The 17,584-nt window shown below is 35.7% G+C and overlaps 1 long non-coding RNA gene across 1 annotated transcript in view; it reads right to left on the bottom strand.

Annotated features, from left to right (window-relative positions):
* Positions 1–17,584, bottom strand: part of LOC148093500 (uncharacterized) — a 132,945-nt gene that overhangs the window by 79,689 nt on the left and 35,672 nt on the right. The window lies entirely within an intron of this gene.

Below are 17,584 nucleotides of genomic sequence, written 5' to 3'. Positions count from 1 at the left end.
GCACATCTCTAAAGGAAAGACAATTTACCTTTTATTCATAAACACTTAGTGGTGTCAGACATATTTATGACTGATTGTGGTACGATCCAACCTTGTATCGTGTGTATGTGCACAAGTGCTAAAAAAAAAAAAACATTTTTGTGTAAGTTCTTGCATTCTTCTTCTACTGCCAGAAAATCTGAGAATTGTCTGCTCAACTTCACCAGATGCTCTGGACTAAATACATCTGTTTCTAAGTGGTTTTGAGGCTATTTAACACAGGATTTGGATTAAATGAAAGATGGATGAGGCAAACAGTGGGATGTGTAGTAAGAAGTATAAGAGAAGTTGAGAATAAAGGGATTGAAAAAGAAAGGCCAGAAATACTAAGCTTTCCTTTAGTTTGAAAATACTAAAAAATATCCAGGCAGATTAGAGCATGAGCTACAAGGCAGTGAATTAAAAGTGCACATGATTTAAATGGGAAGATGTGGTTTACAGGGTGTTCTTCAAAACACAGCTCTGGCAGGGGCAAAACCAAATAAAAAACAACAAAACAAGAAACTAGGTAGTGAAGAGAAAACTTTTAAAATCCTATAGGATAAATGTCTACCATAGAATTGGAAGACACGCCCCCAGAAATAAAACAAGCAAATAAAAAGCTATGAGTCCATGAACTTTGCAAAACTAAGAGAAGAAGGTACCATTAAGCTAGAAATATTGTAAAAACACCTTAAGTCCGTAAAAAAAAAGAACAAAAGTAATGTCAAGTTCACACAGACTACCTGACAAACTAAGGAAATAAAAGCTTATACATATAAAATGAGGCAACCCACCTCTAAAGACAACCTTGAGGAAAACGATTACTTTAATTCAACATTCCAAACGCAATTGTATAGACTCAAACAAGTGTTTATGGGTATGAAAAACCACCTTGACTCAGAAATTGAAAAACTATAAAATGTAAATAATGCTGTTTAAACCAAGAAAAGAGTGGAAGGGAAAAAAACTCAGACATGAAAAATGAATTACAAGGTGCCCAAGGGAGAATAGATTCAAGTGAAATTTAGTAAGGAACATTGGGGAAAGACAGGTAAAGAATGAAAATGATATAAAGAAAGAAGCAAAGTGGGTCATAGAGAGTGTAGTAGAAATGCTAACCAGGCAAAGAAAGAGTGATATTAATATTAGTTGAGTCCCTGAAGAATAAAAACAAAACAATAGGACAGAGCCAATATTTAAAACTATAATCCCAGAAAACTAATTAAACAATGTGGCTATCTATACATTGAAAAGACTTCCAACTACAGGGGGAAATCAACTCATAATAATAATCTCTGAAACATATTTAGGAAAACAATTTAATCTCAGAGTTGAAGGTAAAATCTTCAAGGCCTCCAGGCAAAAAGATAAAAAAATCACAATGATAAAGGATTTAGAGTGGCAAAAGACTTTTAAAAATCTACGTGCAAAACAAGAAAGCCTTATTTTAATAAAGCTCAATGAAAGAAGGTGTGAACTAAGGATTTTATATGAATGCAAAATGCCCTTCAAATATCAAGATTATAGGAAAAATTCAAGATTTAGGAATCCTGTACCTATCAGCCCTTCTTGAGGAACATTTCTTATTTTATTCCAACAGAAATCTCAGCAGACACAGCCTTTCAAGAGTACTATTAAGACGGTAGGTATCATTCTTCTCTAATAAATAAACCATGTAAAGTGACATATTCACAAATTCCAGGATTAGGACATGGACATCTTTGAGAAGGTGATGTTTAGTTTACGATAACTGGTTTCAGACTAGTTTTCAAGTCTTCAGCTTTAAATTTGGGAGTTTACTGGATAGCCAGATATATCAGAAAAATAACCCCAAAATCATATGTGTAGCTACCTGGTTCTAATTTCTACTTAATTTCTTTTATTAATATTTCAAAATTTCCCCATTATTTCTTAATCTAAATTTCATTAAGTGCTATTAAGTGTTAATTAGTTAGCTGGATTATAATATGCTATGGAAATTAATGAAACAATAGCTACAAAACATGCCCTGGACTGAGAGTCAAAATGCTTAGATTATGCTCTCATTTCTACTAAAAGTAATCCTAGTGTATACTTACTTCTTAAAGCCTTCAGTCCCATTGAATTATATATTTGATTAGTGATTTTCATACTATGCTCTGTGAAACCCTAAGACTCAGAGGGCATTCAAGTAATTAAACAGGAAGGTATGCTTCTACACATTTTATACACTGATTTTCCAGTAGATTATATAGATGGATAAAAAAATAAATATTAAAAACTAGTGGGCCAAAACAATTATAGGAATCTCTACATTTCCTGTAGTCTAAAATAATAAAAAATGGAGAGTAGTAAATTATAGAGTTGAAAGAAGTGATATAACATTATCAATAATTAACTAAAACAACTACACATAATATCAGAATGGTATAAAAAACATAAATAACACTATCAAACAACTCAATTTACAATTTTAGAATACTCCACTTTAAGGCAAAAGAATACACATTTTGCTTTTCAAACACAAGAGAACATTCTCTAAGAGGAGCCATCTACTTAGCTCTAAAGCATGTCTTAATAAAAAAGGGCTAAAATCGCACATGGTATGTCTGACCACAACGGAATAAAGTTAGAAATAAGTAACAAAAGAAAATGTGAGAAATCCTCAAACATTTGGCAACCTTTACAGCCATGAAATATCATCACAGCCAAAATAACAGACATATCCATCACTTCCAAGTTTCTTTGTGTCCCCTGTTTTTGCTCATGATAAGATCACTCAACATGAAATCTAACCTCCTAACAATTTTTTAAAGAATACTAATCCTACGAAAACTTTTTTAAAAATAATGGACAAGGATAATCTTTCCTAAATTCCAATATTACCTTGGTAACAAAGTCAGAAGAAAAATAAATCTTAAAAAAAAAAAATCAAGCCAATATCTCATGAAGCTCAACAAAAAGTTCTTAAAGAATATTAGCAAACCAAATCTAGCAACATATAAAAAAGAGTATAAATCAAGATCAAGTGATATTTAGCCCAAAATTGTAAGGTTGGATTAATATCTGAAAATCAGTTAAATGTAATTAATTAAAATGTATATTAATATGACTGCATAAAAATCATATGGCCATCTTACAGAAAATACATTTGATTATATATAAGTATACATTTATAATAAACACTTTTTCAGCCTGATTAGGAGCATCAACAAAAAAACTACAGCTGACATCATACTTAATGCCAAAAAACTGAATACTTCTCTAAGGTCAAGTAAAGGAATCCACTCCCATCACATTGTACTCAAAGTCCTAGCCATTGTAGTAAGACAATAAAAATATATTAAAGGCATGCAGATATGAAAGTCCTAAGGAAATACAAAAATTACTATATGCTGGAAATGATTTTACCAGCGTCTTAAGATTCTTGAATCAGTATACAATCCTCAATCTCAACTGCATTTCTTTACACTAGCAACAAGCAATCTGAAAATAAAGTTAAGAATGCAATTCCATTCATAATAGTATCAAAAAGAATAAGATGTATAGAAATAAATTTAATTTAAAGTTCTGTCTACTCACTGAAATGTGCAAAACAATGCTGAGAAAAATTAAAGATCTAAATAGGACAGATATGCCCTGCTCATGTATCCGAACACTAAATATTGTAAAGATGGCAGTTCTGTCCTAACATTAAGATTTAATAAAATCCCCATCAAGTCCCAACAGGCATATTTGTAGAAATTCATAAATTAATCCTAAAGTGTATATGAAAATGAACATTTTTGAGTATAGCCAAATAATATTGAAAAAGAACAGTTATTACTGTTGTTTTTGCTATGACAAACTAATTGCTACTAAACTTAAATGTACAGATGTATTTGTGTACATATATTCTTAACCCTTTACTGAGAATCTGGTGACAGGAAAAATTGGAATGTAAGTTAACCAAGAATTTACAAGATGTTTGTAAGAATATAAAACATAAAAATGGAATTTTTAAAGCTACTTTTAATATAGTTGCTAACATTTTTTTGAGGCATCAATTTATATGGTAAAATGCTTTGCAAGCCCATTTTATTGGTCCATATACTTTCTATATTTATTTTTGAAAAGCTTACTAGGAAATTACCTCTATCTATTTTCTGAGTAAAAGAAAATAAGGGAAGTAATAAAAATGTAACTTTCTTCCTAGAAAAACATCAAGGGAATTCATAAGATACAACCAAAGTAGATAGAAGGCAGTGAAGCATTGGAGTTACGTGGTGCAATTTGCATAGAGCTGTCAAGAGAACCCATTCAGGAGTGAGTACAGATTGTAGGAGGGAAAAGGCCTTAGTTTCATGGCTTACAAACAAAAGAAATAAAAAAGAACTATCTTTTAAAATGATAACTGAAACAAAGGGGCAAAAACAGAGCTAACTATTAAAACCATGGTGCCAGTATTTTCAGTATGTGTAAAGCCAAGATCAGTATCCTAAGAGGCACGGCACTTAGAGTGTATGAAAAAAATTCATTTTTAAGAAGAAGCTGTAAATGAATTTAGAAATATATACTGGCTTCAATGTGGAAAGGACATGGAAGGTCACCTCAGAAGTCCCAAGACACTAGAATAGTTATCTATAAAACAATTATCATTGTGGTTAGGGTATAACAACTTTCTAATTCAAGGTTCATTTGGTTTCCATATGTGTTTGACTTCATCTTCCTACCAAATTGTTAACTATGCAATTGCTGAAATCACAGCTTCTTTATCACCTATCTTGGTACAGTTTCACGTCTACACAGAACTAACATTAAAGCTATATACAGGGTGTTCCAAAAATGTATACACAGCTTAACAGCTGATAACTCAATTTTGAAAGTGAAATGTATTTTAATAAACACTGCCTTTATAATTATTCGAAGTGTGTATATACTTTTTGGGGACACCCTATAGAAAATAAGAGGAGTATTCTCCCACTTGAGTATGTTCTATAAGAGTGGAGTTTTTCACCCGGCTGGGCGTGGCTCAGCGGTTGAGCGTTGACCTAGGATCCAGGCGATAGGGGTTCGATTCCCGGTCAGGGCACATGCCCGGGTTGCGGGCTGCAGCCGATCAATGACTCTCATCATTGATGCTTCGATATCTCTCTATCTCCTTTCCTCTCTCTGAAATCAATAAAGATATATTTAAAAAAAAAAAAAGAGTGGAGTTTTTCCAGAACTATTTTAAGGTAATTAGCTGGTTGACATGTTTATTTTTAAAATCAGTTTGGAAAAGCAGGGAAAGCAATGTGCAAGCAAAACTGAACCCCCCATACAACAGGAAGTCAGAAAGAGGTGTCATTTTGTGTGATGCTCTCCAGTTGCCCTGGTCCATCGCCTCCCTCAGTTTTTTCTGATCACACATTTGCAACAGCAAATATGTATGGACTATATACTTAGCTTAGAATGTTTTTAATTTTTCAAGAGGAAAGAGAACATAATCATGGAATGCAATGGTGGGCAAGAAGCTTAAAAATATTTTATGCCAATGATATACTATAAATGTGAAAATTGAGGTCCAGACTTGTCTAACATCTGATTTCTCACTTATGTCAGAGCCAGAGGTAGAAGTAGAATCTCCTAGCTCACAGTCTAAGGGTTTATAGTTTTTTGTTCGAATGTCTACCTATAACTCTAATCAAATCCCTTTTTCCTAAACAAAGTACAATAATGTACATATAGCTGAGAAGCTCTAGAATAATAATGTAGTGATTGCTTATATTAAATGTATGAGCCATTAGTTTATACAGTTTAGTTGGTATCTCATTGCCTTTCCTCAAATATATCTTGAGCTTAAATATCAGAAAATGTGGCAAGCCCAGCTGGGCGTGGCTCAGCGGTTGAGCATCGACCTAGGATCCAGGAGATGGAGGTTCGATTCCCGGTCAGGGCACATGCCCGGGTTGCGGGCTCGATCCCCAGTGGGGGGCGTGCAGGAGGCGGCGGATCAATGATTCTCTCATCATTGATGTTTCTATCTCTCTCCCTCTCCCTTCCTCTCTCTGAAATCAATAAAGATGTATTTTTTTTAAAAAAAGAAATGTGGCAAATATGTACCTTATGTCTACACTAATTAATTTTACTTCTAACACATAACTGAATTATATACTTGCTTGAGTATGACCTTACATAAAACAGGGGAGATCAAAAAGTAGGCTTACAGTTTTTTGTATGGAAAATAATTCATAAATAATAATACAAGAATAAACTACTTTGAGTACTTGCAACTGTAAACCTACGTTTGCCCCACACTGATATACAAGGAATAATCTATCTCAGGTAAAATTTCAGGCTCAGAATTTCATTTAAAGGGATTAAATTCTAGAACCACAACATTTTAATATTGTATAACATTAAAAGAATCAGAAAGGTATTATCAATTGGTTGGAATGTGAGGATATAGAAACTCTTACAGTTATTACTATATTTCTGATTTGGTCCATTTAATTAGCAGTCCCATTCATAAAAAACTGGTATTTTTAAACTAGATAAATTACCTTTGTGAATATAAAATAAATTATGTCTTTGATCTGCCTCTTCAAAATGGGTAGATGATGATGTAATAAGTAGGACTAAAATATGTCAATATTTTGGTTCTATTTATTACGTGACAACATAACATGATCCCCAACAGAAGTTAGAAAAGATTTTTATCATAATAGACAAATGCAATAATAGAGTATAATAGCTTAAGTCACGATATATGTACTTTTAAATGTTGTGTTAGTATATGTATCTCAAAATTGTTTTAAAAACCATGTCAAATTGTTAACCATTTATTATAAGCCATATGAAGGTAATTGCAATGTGTGTGCTTGTGAATTATTTTTGCAAAAACACAAAATATAAAACACATAAATTACTTTCAGATTATTGTGATTATGCAAAATATGTGACAACTATGTTATCACATTTTAAAAAGCTAGAGACACAGCCTACCTACTCTCTAGTTTTAATAGGTCCAGACTATCACAAGTAATTTTCAGAAAGTGACCCAAGTCCATTAAGAACATTTTGCAAGGAACACATCTTTAAATAGTGTCATTCTTTGAACACCCTCTTAACTAAGTACTGTATAGAACTGGATCATAGAATCATTGTCCTGGAATTGGTTCCTCAACCCAGCTGCAAAGAGGACTACTTTTTACCCAGTCACCTACTCCAATACTCCATAGAAGCAAATTTAAATTCCCATCAATTGGGGAAGAAAATAACACTTTTAGAGGAGAAGGAATACAAAAGCAGGTAAATGATAATTGCTGCAGAGTCCCAAAGAAAAGGGTCTGCTGAGCAGTGATGCAAGGCAGTTACTGAAGGCAGGAATCCTTAGGGACACAGTGTAGACCACATCCTTTACAGAAGATCACTTTGTTGTAGTGACTGTGTTTTTAGTTCCTTACTCTTAGCCCTCCCCCAAGCAAATAGAAAGACTACCAGTTAGAACCACTGTCCTCAGGAAAAGGTTAATTCTACAGAAAGGCCTTCATACAGGAAAGGCAGCTCCTGATGTGGGGGTTTCAGAGCAGACTTCTGGAGGTTATAGCAGAGAAAAAGAGCTTGATAAACAGGTTTTGTTGTCGTTCTGGTCATGGGCCTTTCTCTTTCCCATCTTCCCCTCCTTCTCATCCCTCTAAAAACTAGCGTTTTAGTATCTAAAGAAACATCTCTGAAAGTTTCAGGAATAAAGCTCATAGATGAATAAAAATACTTGGAATAATGAAAAAATGTAAAAATCAATATTTTTGTACTACAGAATAAATGAAATGGTTTGGGTAGAAGAGAAAAACTAATTGAGTGAAAGCAAATTACTTAGTTGAGTAGTCCTGAGAAAACAGTCCCTGAACACTGCCCTCCACTCCTCTCTTCCCTCAGGCCCAGTCCTTGGAATCAGGTTTCCACAGAAGAAAACTCATCATACCAAACACTGAGAAGCTGGAACATTCCCTTTCAGTCAGTTTCAATCCTCACCTACACAAGTTTGACAACATGAGTGATTATACAACCCTGCAGAAGTTATATTTAGCAGGCTAATAATAAAGTATTTAGAAATATATCCTAGGCTCTCTAGGGAACATGCCAACCTCTCTGTAATGAATCTCTCCTCTTTCCCACCATTACTCTGCATGGACACCTTAGTTATCTTTCTGGAAAGCAAACTAAATCATTCTTTGCTTAAAACATCTTTAGGAAGTCCTATGACACTAAGATATGGTTTAAACTGTTTAGTCTACAGAACTTTACCATCAGGCTCTGATCTATCTTAATTTAATTTGACTTCATTGATCTCTACTCAGGCTTACAGTATGTCCTGGTCATGATGAATATCTCCTTACTCAGAGAGTATGTCGTGTTCTTTAATGTGTCACTTACACATTTTTTTCTTTTGGTATGTATCTTAAACTCCTGTTTCTCCTTTCAAACGTGAATTAATTCAAATTTCCTTTTTTTGATGTTATTCCCTAACTCTGGGAAGTAATGGGTGTTTTATACCTTGTTTTATCACAGAACTTTGTACCCTTCTTTATTAAGCAATTACCAGATTTTATTATTTTTGCTTGTAAGTGTACGGGCTTGTAAGAGTGTGTGTGTGTGTGTGTATTTATTTTTATTAAATAAGTAAATTAATCATATACTTGAAATAAGTTAAATATCAAAAGTTAGAGCCTTAAGTTTCTATGCATTCAAAAATAATAACTTTATAGAAACATAGTAGTATAGCTATCAATTACGTGATGCTCTCTGTATTAATATTCTCCAGAAAAACAGGTTACAAGGAAGAAAGAAAGGAAGGAGGGAAGGAAGAAGGGGGGGAGGGAAGGGAGTTGTTATTTATTTATTAATTATAGGAATTGGTAAACCTGGCTATGGAGGTGGAGAAGTCCCACGATCTGTGCCTGGAGAACCAGGAAAGGAAGTGGTGTAATTCAGTCTGAGTCTGATATCCTGAGAATGAAGAACTGGTAGTGTAAGGCCTGGCCTGAGCCCAAAAGCCTGAGAACTAGGAGCACTAATGATGTCCGAAGACAGGAGAAGAGGGTCTCAGCTTAAGCAGAGAAATGGATTAGCCATTCCTCTGCCCTTTTGTTCTATTTGGAACCTCAGTGGACTGGATGCTGCCCACCAACACTATGGAGGGCCATCAAATGCTACTTTTTCCCCAGAAACTCTTTCACAGACACCCAATTTTTCATTGTTTTAGAAATGTACGTTTTATGCTCTTTAGAGAATGCTTGGAAATACTGAATAAAATGTAAATAGAACCACCATAACCTCAAGGAAAAATCACAACATCACTAACAAGTTTTATCTCTGCCACTTTTTCCTGTGTAAACCAATAAATTCCAGTTATGTAAGAATGCTCCATTTTTGCATTCAAGTATGACAATGTTGTTTATATGTAGTATTAACTAAAAGAAAACATTAATGGAATTGCAACAAGTTCCATTTTTCTTAAAAAATAAAAATCCAGTCCTCCAAATTGTAGTATGTTTTTAAACCTTTCCTTTATACCTTCATGGTTGTGCCTCAGGGAACACTTCCACAATAAATAACAACACTAAGTGGGAAAAGTGCTTATACTGATTTTCAGTAGCATGGTATTATAAAATAACGAAAGTGACTCAATGTTAGCATAGTAATATCAACTACTCACTTGTTATCATATTTTCTTTGACCCAACAAATAGTTCACCACACATTTTAAAAAGTACTTTTAAAAATAACCTAGATTAACAGTGAATTTCAGTTGAGTACATGTGGTCCTAAAATAAAAACTTCAAAATTATAATACAACTCATACAATCTTTCAGAAAAATTAGAATGTAGAAAATAACAAAAGGGAAAAAATAAACCTCACTTCTGATACCGCATCTCAGAGAACCTCCTTGTTATAAATATTTGCCATGCATATTTCCATGGTTCTACTACATGTCAGCTATATAGGAAAAGACCAAACCATATACTGTTTTTTTCAAGCATTTTTCCTAACTATACATTTATAATTGTACACACACCTGAAATGATATATATTAAACCTCTGACTCTGTACCGTGATATAGTCCATGCATATGGTATTGAATTTCTTGCCTCTTTTTTCATAACTTTTGCAACTCTATTTTAATGCTCATAATTTTATTTTCTAATTTATTCTCACACAGCACAACACTCCTTGCCAGATTTGGCAACTTGTACTTCATCTCTGAACAAACCTTTTCCTGCTCAAAATTTGCTATTTACCTCAACCCGGATTAAGTACATATTCCACAAAATCTATATTTATTAATTTCACCACTTACTTCTCTCCTGTATATGGACAGCCGAAACCACCCACCATCCTGAATAGTTCATGCTTCTCTGGCTCCCCTCTGCTCATGCTGTTTCTGCCTTAAATGTTCTCCTTCAACACGCCCACCTGGGGAAACGCTGCATCGTTCAAGGCCTCAAGGCAGTGACTGTATGTCCTTTGCCACAGGTGTTTCTCTTCTTTTTTGATCTCTCACACCCTTACATATTTTAAGAACATTTATCTTAGTCTGCATCACCTTATTACTTACTGACTTATTTGTTATTACTTGTATTATTTATATATTAACATATTTCTCCTTTATATCAATGCATCAAAGCCTATTTCTATTTCTCTGTCTTGTATATAGCATGCGCTCAATAGATACTTGTATAATTGAATTTATGGATATTTTTAGGGGCCTGATTAAAAACAATAATTAATATCATTTCTTTTACAACATTTAAAACCTAAATAACTATAATAGGAAAGAAAAATGTAGACAGAGTTAATAATTTAAAATGTGTTTTTCTCTTAGTTTAAATGCAGTGACAGAATCAGCCATACCCCTAAAACCAATACCTACAAATGCACACAACTCTCTTTAACAGTTTAGTCAACCCAACTGTAATGGATATCTAATTCATGGTATGATAATTTGGAATTTATCAAAAAGAAAAACCTCCTAGTAGAAAACTAACTCCTACCTTCACAAGCAGAGCTCTTTTAGCTGTCAGTTCTCATTGCCTACAGATTCCCAGATCACTATGGTGAAAGATTGGTTCTTACCCTGAGAAGCCTGCACAGGCATCTGACTCTAGGAGGCTGCACGACCGTGGCGCCGCCGCCTGCGTGACGCTCCCGTGGCAGAGTGGGAGGGAGCTGAGAACACGTTTAGTGACCTACACAGGTGGAGGCAGGGGATAGACTAGAGATTTCATGGGAGGTCATGTTTAGTCCCTCTAATACTCTCAGCTGTGTCTCTGGGTTTAGAGGCGTGTCGTTTTTTTCCTTCCTTGAGAAATCACTCAAACAAATCAAAACAAGTTCATCTGAGGTGAGCCACAAGGAAGCAGATATAAACTTCAGCTTCTTAGGATATTTGTAGTTCTTTTGTAGAATAGCTCAGGTGTGTGTTGCTAAAAGAGTGGTGACTGGACCAGCAACATCAGCATCACCTGACAATTTGTTAGAAATGCAAATTCTCAGGTTTCATCCAAGATCTACTTCGGCAGGCACACTGAAGTTGGGGCTCAGCAGTCTGCATCTGAGAAACCCTGGGTGGTTCTGATGTCTGGTAAAGTTTGAGATCACTGACTTATATAGTAGTGAAAGAAGGTCAGTGTTGTCTAGTCCAGGGATCAGCAAATTTGATAGTAAATGTTTTAGACACTGCGTTCCACACAGTCTCTGTCACGGCTACTCATTACATCTGGCACTGTAATGCGAAAAACCAGAGACAGTAACAAATAAATGAGCATGGCTGTGTTTCAATAAACTTTAATGATCAAAACAGGTGGAGAGCTAGATTAGGATGACAGGCCTCAGTTTGCCGGCCTCCATCTAGAGATCTACCATTTATCAAATAAGAGAACATGCAATAATCTACATGTTATAGAAAAATTATTATTCTCATTTTGTGGAAGAGAAACTGATGCAGAGATAGGTTAATTATGCTCCTAAAGTCTTAGTGCAAAAATTCACTAGTTAGTCGTGGGGTACACAGTTCAAGTCTGGCTTCCTAGCCTCGCGTCTGTACACTAAAGCTTCCTTTCCAATGGGCAAATGAAATAGGCTTCAGAATGGTTTAATCATTTTAAACGTGCTAACAATTAAGCAGTTTGCTGAAAAGAATAAATATCAAATGGGCTGACCTGACATGTAAAGAATTTGAAAGACATCAGTTTTATCCTCACAACAAGATAAAAGCTCAAAAAGACTGAAAATCAATAATTCTCCATTAATCTCTCAGAGAATTGAGGTTGCAGGGCCAATTACTGCCTTGAACACTGACAGGTGACTGCGGAGAACCACATCTTCTTATACAGGGAGCAGACGCCCACAGCTGGAGCCAGTAGCAGCAGAGACACTTAAAGCGTAATTGCTAATACCTGCATCCTGGTGTGGACCAGCTTAAGAGAGAGAACTCCTAGGGGCTCAGCCTTACATGGACTGTCTCACTTTCATGAGGTTTAATTACCTCCAGGAACCTCACCAGGTTCTCACCGGGAGAATTAGAGAAGAGTCCCCTCATGCCTCCAGCAGGAAAAAGGGAAAAGTACCCATTTTGAAATGTCCAGAGCTTCGTTCTCCTTAACCACTGTCTGTCTTTAAAGAAAATTGTTTTGCCAGAGCCTAACCAGTTTGGATTCAAACAGAGCCTTACTGACCTGGGGGAAGAGAAATCTCCAGCCCCAGCCCCATATAGCCTTCCTGTACTACCTACAGTGAGGGGGGGAAAGGCAGGTCACAATCCAGGGGCATAGGGTCACTCCAAGAATGAGCATTTTTCAATACCACTTATGCATATAACAGTACAATGCAAGTCAATGAGATAACCATGACAGTGATAGAATTTAGAGGAAGATTAAAAACAAAATTTTTAAATTCAGTAAACCTAGATGAATTAGTGGCTTTCAACAGAAAATGTAGTACGGCGTTGAACTTATACTACAGCTGCCAAATGTTGGAAAATAGCATCAGGTTTGAGGTAATGGACTGCTAATCCTAAACTGTTGGCTCCTTTTGTATTATGGTGGTTCTCATTTCTTCTGCATTACGGAATAATCTGGGGAGTTTCAAAAATACAGGGACGCACAAGTCCTGCTGCACACCAATTGGGCAACAGTTTCTGGGAGTGGGGCACAGTGACAGGTAATTTTAAAAGTCCCCCATGTCATTATAATTATAGCCAGATTTTGAAACAAGTCTAACTCATGATTTTAAGATCATGTCTGAATACTGTCATTAGCCAGTGTTATGGACTAAATGGTGTCCTCACAAAATTCATATCTTAAAATCCTAACCCTCAGTACCTCAGACTGTGACCTTGTTTGGAAATAGAGTCATCGCAGGGGCAATTCGTTAAGATGGGGTCATACTAGAGAGTAAGGTGGGTTCCTAATATCACTGGTGTCCTTTTAAAGCGGAAATTTGGGCACAGACACCCGCGCAAGGAGAATGCATGTGAAGATGGACGCAGAGGTCAGGGTGGCACAGCAGAAGCCAAGGGTGGCCAGCAACCTGCCAGGACGCAGGAGGGGCGTGGAACACATCCTCCCGCACAGCTCGAAGAACCAACCCTGTGGACACCTTGGTCTCGGACTTCTAGTCTCCAGAGCTCTGGGGCAATACATTTCCTTTAAGCCCGCTTGTAGTACTTTGTTACGGCAGCCCTTGCCCACTAATACAGCTAAGAGTGCAATCTCTGCTTTTGCTTCATTCTGTCTTGTTTCCTTCCCATGCACAATGGAGGTGTTGAATCTATTGATCACTGACTTTCTTTCCAGCTATTTCCTTATATAATTCAGATAACCATCTGCTTTCCCATACAAAGGTGAAATAGCTTATCATCTTTGTTAGTTTTCCCTCCAGTTAAGCAACAATTTATCTTGGTTTCTTCACTAGAATATCATTCGTTCATGTTCACCCAGTACAAAAAAAGTGGTCATCAGGGATGATGTCCTTGACATATGTTTCCCTAATCTATTTAATTAACACCAACAGAAGAAACAAACTTCTATCCATAACTTCCTCTTCAATAAGGACAGCAGTCACGCTGGATTAGGGCACACCCTAATGACCTCACTTTAATTTAGTTGCTCTTGTAGAGATCCTATTTCCAAATAAGATCACAGTCTGAGGTACTTTAGAACTTGGATGTATGCATTCAGCAGAGATGAGAACACAATTCAGTTCACAGCGCTTGGATTTTCCAGTTTCTAGAGGCCGCGGCGTTCCACGGTCTCTGTGGTTCGAGCCCCTGTCCGTGGTGTTGTTATGGCAGCCCCAGCAAGCTAAGGCACCAAGGAAATAAATTCTCCCGCAGCCTCTGTGAAGGAACGCAGCCCTGCTGACACCTTGATTTTAACCCAGTGAGACTGCCTCAGACAGCTGGCCTCCAGAACCGTAGGATAGTAAATTCATGTTCTTTTAAGTTGGAAAACAAAAAAGGGAAAGGAAGGGAAAAAAAGAAACTTGTAAACACGTCGAATGTGCAGCCAGGCTTTACTGGGCCTTAAGCTTTATATCAAGACTTTCTGGAGACACTTCCAGCAGAGTCCGGCATATGTCAGGGATGCCCCATTCTAACACACATCCATCATATCACGGTGCTTGTTTTAGTGTCTGGGGAATAATTCTCATGGTGGCAATGCTAGTAAACCATTCCTTTCACAGAGTGAAAACACACACTGACTTGGTGTAGGAAATAGCACAAGGAAGAGAATTCTAGACACATCTTTTCTACTGCAGAGGGTTTTAATTGCTGCAAACATCAGAATCCAAGGCTTTAAGAACAGGGAAGAAAAGGAACAGAATAATGGCAACATTTGGAAACAATAACAGCAACTTGGTGTGGACAGAATATACAAGATCCCTGTGGGAGGAAAACGGAATATTTAACAACGGGGGGGGGGGGGGGGGGGAATGTTGCTTGTAAGGTCACATGGACAAAATAGTATAATCAAATGATGGGGTTAAATGAATATGGCAAAAAGAAAAGTCGTCAAGGAAAAGATTAGAGTAGCAGATACCACTGAAAACGTCACCATGGTTTAGTAGGAATAACTATGAAAATAAGTCACTATTGAGGAATATCTGAGATTCCTAAATTAGACGTAAACATAAAGTGAGACTATAAAGTAAAATGAAGCAGTCATCCCTCAGCAGAGAAAATTTGATTTTGTAATATCCCATGTATTCTCAAATAAAAGTTTTTTCTTACTAAGCCTAATTTTTATGACCTAAAAAGATAGTAACAACACAAATGCTTAAATTTACACAGCCTACGTGGGACTCTGGGCACTGTTACTGAGGTGTGGTTACTTGATTTATAGGAAGGAAAGAGGTCTTTTACTGGCATTTGAAACCATAATTCTCATCTGTTTTCTATGCTCTTCACTAAAAATCCCCTCATTGTTAAATTTAGACATTTTGTTTGGCATGTAGCTTTGTATGCTTTTACAGGGTTCTACAGAAAAAAAAGCACCTCTATTTTTTTTAGGATATGTACATGATTGATTTAGTTCACCAAAGATTCCTGGCTCTGCCCATCTGGGTTTTGTGTAGGGTTTCAATTACCAGCCCCCTTGAAATTAAATGTTGCCATTTGATTTGCTTTGGACAGTGGAATATGAGTGGTATGATAACAGACACAGAGAGTTAGGATTTAAAAACCAAAGCAAATTTTGCTATGTCTTCTTTCCTTGCCTTGGAAATCATGAGAGGATATAGTGAGATTAAAAACTCCATCAGCCTGGGTTTCTGAGTGACTTCAAGGAGCAGAGCACCTGTCCCCTGCTCCCACCTAGTTACCTATGATGGACAGGTAACATGAACAAAAATATAAATATTCGCTGCTTTAAGCCACTGAAATTTTAGGATAGTTTATTTCAGCATTATATATCTTATAAGATAGGTAGGAAGGTTATGAAATCTTTTATTTATTCATTATCTTAAAGTGCCTGGAAACATAACTTATTCTTAAAGATCTAAGAACATCTATTTCTTTGCAAAGGCAATTAACCGTGAGTTTCCTTTTAACATCTCACTTAAGGAAAAGCAAAAACAAAAATAAACAAAAACAAACTTTACCAATCTGTATGAATTAGCCTATTTTCTCTAAAAGAGTATTATATTATTTTAGAAAGATTCCAAGTCAGTGAATTTTTAAATATTCTGAGATATTCAAAGGAAATCAAAGGATAAAAATTCTTGGTTCCACAAATTTAGAATTTGTGGTCTCTCTCTTCTCTTTTCTAAGATAACTACAACCCATTTTCTAGAATAAAACAGGGTTGCTTTTAACTCTAAATAGATCCACAGACCCATTGCATTTTAATAACCTCACGGGATCTTTACAGTATACTAAGAAGCAACCTAATCTGTTGTTCTTACATGCTTACTTGTATACTCCCACCATTCCAAACCAGATCTTTACTAACATATATAGTGGGCATAAAGCTAATCTACCTAACAGTTAAAATCACTACAATGTCACATTTGAGTAAAAACCCTGTTAAACATTCAAATCCATTGGAAACTGTTTTAAATCATTTCTGAATTATATTTAAGTGGTAAAGAAAATTGCATTTATGAAATAACATAACTACTTGAACGCTATCTTTCCACTGGCAACCACTACCTCATGTGGTATAATAATGACCACTTCCTGGCCCTGCAAACCATTCCTCAATACTTTCCTAAAACTGAGCCCATTTCTGTTAACTGGCCTGACTAGATTTTATCAAGTTAATGAATTTCCATTTTGAAGCTTCTTTTAATACATTTCTCTATCTCTTACTTACATTAACACAAATAATGGATAAGAGTTGGTCAGACAGAAGACATACAGTAATACGATTAAAAAATTTTATGGCCATTAAAGTATACAAGCAAATACCAGTTCTAAACAATATAAATTTATTCAGAAAATATAAGTCTAGAATGTAAATTGAAATATTTTTTACTTAATTCCTAGATATTAAATTATGTACCAAATGCTCTGTTTATTGGCCTTAAATTTGTTTCTCTTCTATTTGATCATATTTATGTCATACTTTTCTACCACCAGTGTGGGTCTTAAATAAATGGAAAATTTGTCAGGCTTCTAAACTGTCCTGTGAGGCCCCAAATTGGGTTTTACTGCCACCATTGTTAGTGTGCCCCCCCCCCAGACTTTATTATTTTATTCACTTTCTATAATATTTAGTTTATAAATAAAGAGAAAATAGAAAAAATTTAACTGCATTTTATTTCTAATAACTAAGGTTTGGGATGTTAAAGCACAATATTAATAGGTGATTGCAAGACCTAACTTTAAGTGAGATCACTCTTGAGAAATTTAACATGAACAGTGTAAGTTCATCCTTTTAAGATTTCTATCTAGTGGGCAATTGGCATCTATATTTTCTTCTCTTAGGTATTCTGAGCAGATACCACATGGCAGCATTTCATATTTCACAAACTAAATGACAGTACAGAAGTAGTTTCCCATAATGGAGGTGCTTTGGGGAGTTGAGAACTATTATATGACTCATCAGCTTCAAATAATTCA

The sequence above is a fragment of the Miniopterus natalensis genome, chromosome 3 (genome assembly GCF_054644295.1).
Source record: "Miniopterus natalensis isolate mMinNat1 chromosome 3, mMinNat1.hap1, whole genome shotgun sequence".
NCBI lineage: Eukaryota > Metazoa > Chordata > Mammalia > Chiroptera > Miniopteridae > Miniopterus > Miniopterus natalensis.
The sequence above is the reverse complement of the archived record's forward strand: the minus strand, read 5'-3'. Positions and strand labels throughout refer to the sequence as shown.